Source organism: Lynx canadensis, chromosome B1, assembly GCF_007474595.2.
Source record: "Lynx canadensis isolate LIC74 chromosome B1, mLynCan4.pri.v2, whole genome shotgun sequence".
Classification (NCBI taxonomy): Eukaryota; Metazoa; Chordata; class Mammalia; order Carnivora; family Felidae; genus Lynx; species Lynx canadensis.
The window spans coordinates 158,769,953-158,776,893 of record NC_044306.2 but is presented as its reverse complement, the minus strand read 5'-3'; the positions used below and the strand labels follow the sequence as shown (position 1 = coordinate 158,776,893).

General features: G+C 38.3%; 1 pseudogene; it reads right to left on the bottom strand.

Annotated features, from left to right (window-relative positions):
- Positions 1-4,899: 4,899 nt before the first annotated feature.
- On the bottom strand, positions 4,900-6,662 carry LOC115513072 (annotated as a pseudogene).
- Between the last annotated feature and the right edge of the window lie 279 nt (positions 6,663-6,941).

Below are 6,941 nucleotides of genomic sequence, written 5' to 3'. Positions count from 1 at the left end.
TAAACGCTTCTGTTTGCAGTATCCTGAGGTGATAATATTGCTTGTCTTCTGTGATGAACAAGTTTCAAACCTGGATACTCACTGCCATAAACTGAAATGAAAACACATCTTCATAATATATGAAATTAGTTGTAGCTGTGCTATGGGTCTGGCAATCAGGTATTCAAAACTTGGCAGTAGCAAAGAAGAGCCAAGTGGCTTTCATAATGTATTTTTAAATGAAAGTCGTAAAGAAAACTCCATTTCATTAAGTGCTTGAAGAGAGCTTCTTGGAAATGTGTTCAGTTACAGAAGCCCGGTTCCCAAGTGAGTCCTGTCACTCCACAGTAGGTGAGTTTATTTTCCACAGTGGCTGAGCTTGGTGCTGTTGAGTTGTTTTCCTTGTCACCTTAGGCAAGCTTAATGGCTAATGGGATCGCTAATAGGATATACAGTCAGTTATGGAGTTCTAAACTAGCTTGGATTAGCTATGACTAAAATCAATTATCACAGTCCACTGGTCCACAGAAATCAGGGGGTCCTCTCATTTATGTTCCTAGTGAACAGCTGTACTCCGTCCCCAAGAGGAGAAAAATATTACCAGCAAAATTGATGCTAATTAGCACCCACGTTGGCAGTCAGAATAGAGACACTGAGAAGAAAATTTGCAAAATGAGGCTGGTTAGGGGCACTAAAAATTTGTGTCACTAAAATTAGCCAAGTATAATAAATGACTTTCCAGGGATTTTCTGAAAACCCATATTCTTCACTTAATCAACACATTAAAGAGCTATTTTGAGTGATGTGATATAGGTTTTCCGTTATGTTATTTATTCAATTATTTTTACTTCAAAATACCCAATATCAGCAAATTTTTATGCAATCACCAAATGTTACTGGCTTGCTGTATATGTCTGCTGTGACAATTTCTTTAGTAGATTAGCATTGGCAAGCATCAGTCTGTCAACAAAAAATTGGTCTTTTGCTCAGCAAAGTAGATAACAATTCCGTTGTTTGTCCCTTGATAGTCTACCTTTAGACATTCATTTATTTAGCTTAACACTTTGAGATAAAAAGAATTCAGTAGGAACAATATACCTTTTCAATTATTTACAACTCCACATGAATGAAAGATCATTACCTGAGTGTACATTGAAGAGAAAAAGGTTGGAAGAATATAAGAATCATAAAAGAGGCTCAAAAAACACAAAACATTTGCAAAAGTACATTTCCATTCTTACTGCATAGTATAGATGCCAGTTGAGTTTAATTAGTACTTTTACATTATTTCTTATGGCATCATTTTCCAAGATGAAATATTACTTGTAGTGAAAAGATTGTGTTTTATTCCAACTGAATCGATATGAAGGTGGACAGTTTCATTGAAAACTGATTTTATTTTGGAAAAGGCATACAATTTAGCTTCTGCAATTTATAACTGACATGCTAGGAAGGACTGACGTCTAAATTCAATCAAATATCTGTGTTATCATTTTTCTTTGAAGGTGGAATTGGCAGTGGAGTAATAGTGGATTAGGCAGCTGGTGTGACAGCCAGCATTTCATGGAATCATTGATTGTGGTGATGTCCTTTATTGACATGCCTATGCTTTCCTATTAAACAGTGGTGTAAAGGGTAAGATGCTGGCAGGGATTAAGAAGTGGTTTAAACCGGCTGATTAAACTTTCCTGATAACTCTACTAGCACACATTCAATCACAATTTTTATACACAATAGGTTTACTCTTAATCTGGCCAACAGGCTTTTAAAAAATTCTCTTCCTTCTCCATGAATGAGTTCTGTGCCCTTCATAAACATTCTTCACACCCCTGCAGAAAATAAGACACAACGTAAGACCAAAAAACAATCTACTTCTGATAATATCACATCCATTAGAGAAGACCATGATAATAGTTTTATAATTGTAGAAGACTTCAGAGTTTATAAGCTAGCTTTATAAACATCTTGAGAAGTAATAAAAATAGATATCTAGAAACTAAATTTGGGTATCTAGCAAAGTATGGGCCTGGAATCAGAACATTGGCTTTTCTAACTGATAATGGTGACCAAAGGCTAGTGCCTGTTTTATATTTGAGTTTCATAAGTGCCTGTAGATATACAATTGTGTTTAACACAGGCACATTTATACCAAAACCAAATAAAGACACCACTGAAAAATAAAACTACAGGCCAATATCCCTGATGAAGATAGATGCAAAAATTGTAAATAAAATACTAGCAAATAGAATTCAACAATACTTTTAAAAAAATCACTTAGCACGATCAAGTGGGATTTATTTCTGGGCTACGAGAGTGGTTTAATATTAACAAATCAATCAATGTAATACATCATATCAATAAGAGAAAGGATAAAAACCATATGATCATTTTCAAAAGACACAGAAAAAGCATTTGACAAAGTACAATATCCATTCGTGATAGAAAACCTCAACAAAGTAGGTTTAGAGGGAACATACCTCAACATAATAAAGACCATCTAAGAAAAATCCATAGCTAACATCATCCTTAATGGGAAAAAACTCGGAGCTTTTCCCCTAAGGTCAGGAACAAGACAAGGATATCCACTCTCACCACTTTAGTCAACTGGAATAGTACTAGAAGTCCTAGCCATATTAATCTAACAATAGAAAGAAATAAAAGGCATCCAAATCATTGAGGAAGAAGTAAAACTTTCACCATTTGCTGATAACATGATAGTATGAAAAAAAAAAAAAAAAGAGGGGAGCCTGGGTGGCTCAGTCGGTTAAACATCTGACTCTTGATTTCAGCTCAGGTCTTGATCTCATGGTTTGTGAATTCGAGCCCCATGTCAGGCTCTACGATGACAGTGCGAAGCCAGCTTGGGGTTCTCTCTCTTTGCCCCTCCCCTGCTCTCTCTCTCTCTCTCTAATAAGTAGATAAATAAACTTAAATAAAAAAGAAAACCTGAAAGACACTACCCACAAACTTCTAGAACTGATAAACAAATTCAGTAAAGTCACAGGATACAAAATCAATGTACAGAAATCTGTTGCATTTCTATACACCAATAATGAAACAGCAGAAAGAGAAGTTAAAAAAAAACAATCCCATTTACAACTACACCCAGGAAAATAAGATACCTAGGAATAAACTTAACCAAAGAGAAGAAAGACCTGTACTGAAAACTATAAAAAACACTGATGAGGGAAATTAAAGATGACACAAAGAAATGGAAAGATATTTCATGCTCATAGACTGAGAACAAATATTATTAAAATGTCTATACTGCCCAAAGCATTCTACACGTTTAATGCAATCACTATCAAAATACAACCAGCATTTTTTTCACAGAACTAAAACAATCCTAAAAGTTGTACAGAATGACAAAAACCAAAGCAAACTTGAAAAAAAAAAGCAAAGCTGGAGGCATCAAAATATTGACTTCAAGTTATATTTAAAGCTGTAGTAATCAAAATAATATGGTACTGGCACAAAAATAAACACAGAGATCAATGGAACAGAATACAAAATCCAGAAATAAATCTGCAATTATATGGCCAATTACTCTCTGACAAAAGAGGCAAGAAAATACAATAGGAAAAAGACAGTCTCTTAAACAAATGGAGTTGGGAAAACTGGACAGCAGCATGCAAAAGAATGAAACTGGACCATTTTCTTACACCATCACAAATATAAATTCAAAATGGATTAAAGACCTACATGTGAGATCTGAAACCATAAAAATCTTAGAAGAGAATGCAGGCAGTAACTTTTTTAACAACCATGACAATGTCTTTCTAGATATATCTCCTGAGGTAAGGGAAATAAAGGCAAAAATAAACTATGGGGACTACATCAAAATAAAAAGTTTCTGCCCAAAGAAGGAAACAATAAATGAAGCTAAAAGTCAATCTACTGAATGGGAGAAGATATTTGCAAATTACATGTCCAGTAAAGGGTCAGTATCCAAAATCTATAAAGAACTTAGAAAACTCAACACCCAAACCAAAAAATTAGATTAAAAAATGGGCAGAAAACATGAACAGACATTTCTCCACAGAAAACATATAGATGACCAACAGACACATGAAAAGATGTTCATCATCACTCATGATTGGGGAAATTAAAATCAAAACTATAATGAGATATCACTTCAAACCTGTCTGAATACTAAAATAAAATACAGAAGAAACAATAGGTATTGGCAAGGATGTGGACAAAAAGGAATCCTCGTGCATGGTTGATGAGAATGCAAACTTGTGCAGTCACAGTGGTAAACAGTATGGAGGTTCCTCCCCAGCCCCCAAGTGACTATGTCTGTGTCTGTCTGTCTGACTGTGTGTCTGTGGAAGGTTTCATGTTCTTTCTTTTCTCTTAATCTCACCTCAGTTCTAAACCTGATTGCATTAACAAGAAGACTAATAAAGTTTCCTTCAGTTTGCATGTTGAAAAGTTTTATATATATATATATATATATATATATATATATATATATTATATGGTATGGTATGGTATGGTATGATAGATAGATAGATAGATAAAAAAAGTTAAAAAAGAACTACCTTATGACCTAGTAATCACACAATCACACTACTTGGTATTTACCCAAATAATACAAGAACACTAATTCAAAGAGATACCTGCACCCCTATGTTATGGTTATAGCAACATTATTACAATAGCCAAATTATGGAAACAGCCTTTGTCCATCAATAGATGAATAGATAAAGAAAAAGAAGTGATATCTATCTACTATATGATAGTAGATATATAGACACGCAAACTGAAGGGAAACTTTATTTAGTCTTCTTGTTAATGCAATCAATTTTAGAACTGAGGTGAGGTTAAGAGAAAAGAAATAACATGAAACCTTCCACAGACACACAATCAGACAGACACAGACACAGGCACTTGGGGGCTGGGGAAGGGGCTTCCACATCAGACCTTTCCCATCTTGGAGATGAAGTCATCACAGATTCAAGTAGTTCCTCCTTTTTCTTAGTCTTTTGCTCAATGTCTTCTCCAGTGAGTGGATGTGCATCTGTTCCTTTCTCAGGCTTACCTGGAAGGCCAAGGCCTTGACTTGGGCCTTACTGCACGCCTGAGTGATCTTGTCCTTTGCGAGCTGGAGTTTCTCCTCTGCGTGGGACTTCAGAGCCTGGTACCTCTGGCCTTTGTTTTCAATTCTGCTATGTAATCTTTGAGACACTTCTTCAGTGATTCTCCATTCATGGGATACCCCTTGATCATCTCCTTCTATTTCTCAAACCTCTTGAAGAGGTCAGAGGAAGACTTTTCCATGGAGCTCAGGTCTGCAGTGAGTTGGTCTTTTTCCTTCAGAATCATCTGGATCTCAGCTTTTGCAAGTTCCCTCTGTTTCTGAGCCTCCTCCATTGCCTGGTACACAATTCCTTCAAACCTGCCCATTATCTTCCCTATCTTCGGATTCTTTGCATGGAATGCCTCACACTGGCTCCTTAGCAACATGTTCTCCTCTCGCATGATTTCCACTGCTCTACCCACATCCTTCTAGCTATACTGTAGCAAGTCCATGATGGACCCCACGGGCAGCAGTGGACCCCTAGATCCAATGACATATCGAGGGGTGTCCAGCACGGGAGTACCTAGGGCTCCTGGGAAGTCAAGTACCCTTAGCTTCCCCTCAGGAGGGCTTACCCAGGAAGGCACGGCCATGTTCTGTGCACTTCTGGTCCCTGGAGCCACAGGCACCGGTGTGAGGACTATCCTTCAGGAATGGGTCAAACTTGAGTTACAAGGACTCTTTTCTCGGGTCTGACTTCTTAAATGAGGAACTCCCAAACTGCTCCAGATAATCTGCATTGGCTCCTGAGCCTCAGCTAGGTTTCTGAAGTGTTCCTCGACCAGGTCTGTGGCAGGCTCCAGTTCACGCCTAGGAGTAGGGGACACTGATGTACTGGCACAGTTGGCAGCTTCTTCCTTACCCACTGTGCCCAGGGTCCCTGAGGCGGTGTGCATCCCAGGTGTGTCATCTACCCAGGCTGAAGGCACCTTATGGCTTGGAGGGAAGTGCCCCGTGGCCTCCAGACCAGCATGCAGATGCCTGGCCACAGGCCCTGCTGGCCTATTCTGGGGGCTGGGCCTCCCCTCCACTTTCAAATGACTTAAAGTTCAGGTCATCCAGCTTGTTTCAGTCCAGGTTGTAAGACCCCTGGAGAAGGGGAATGGGCCCCACACCCACCTCCTCAGGTGCATTTTCCTGCCTTGCCTCTGGTATCCTAGAAGGAGGCTTAAGGCCACGTCTTTTCCTCAGTTTCCTTGTGGGGGCAAACTTTTGCTGATGACATTGTCAGAGAAATCAAATTCCAGCCCTATGGCCGGCTCCTCCAAGAGGTGGCCCTTTGTCCATCAGCTTCTTCCTTCTGAGGACTTGGGGATGTGGCCCCTCCAGGCTTCAGAGGGCTGGTCAGGATAATGTTCCAGAACCAGAAGTGTCTTCAGGGCTGGCTGGCCTCACCAGGCATGTCTATGAGGGGCCCTTCTTCACATACTCCTTTGGGGTGAGTACCAGGGAGCAAAGTAGCCATGCCTGAGGAAGCAGTGAGCAGGTTTGAGCTTTCTCTGGCAGCTCTGTGAGTGTCTTCTGTTCTGTCTTGAGGAGGCAGCTGGGAAGGGGCTTCTAGGATTTCAGAGGTGGATATAAAACTTTTCTCTAATTCCATTCTATATATATATATATAGATTTTATTTATTTATATATATATATATAGATATTTATATATATATAATATATATATATATAGATTTATATTTATTACATATATATACATATATATATATGTAATATTATTCAGACATAAAAAAGAATGAAATATGGCCATTCCCAATGACAAAGATGAAGTTAGAAAGTATAATGCTAGGTGAAATAAGTCAGAGAAAGACATATACCATATGATTTCACTCATATGTGGAATTTAAGAAACAATACACACAAACAAAGG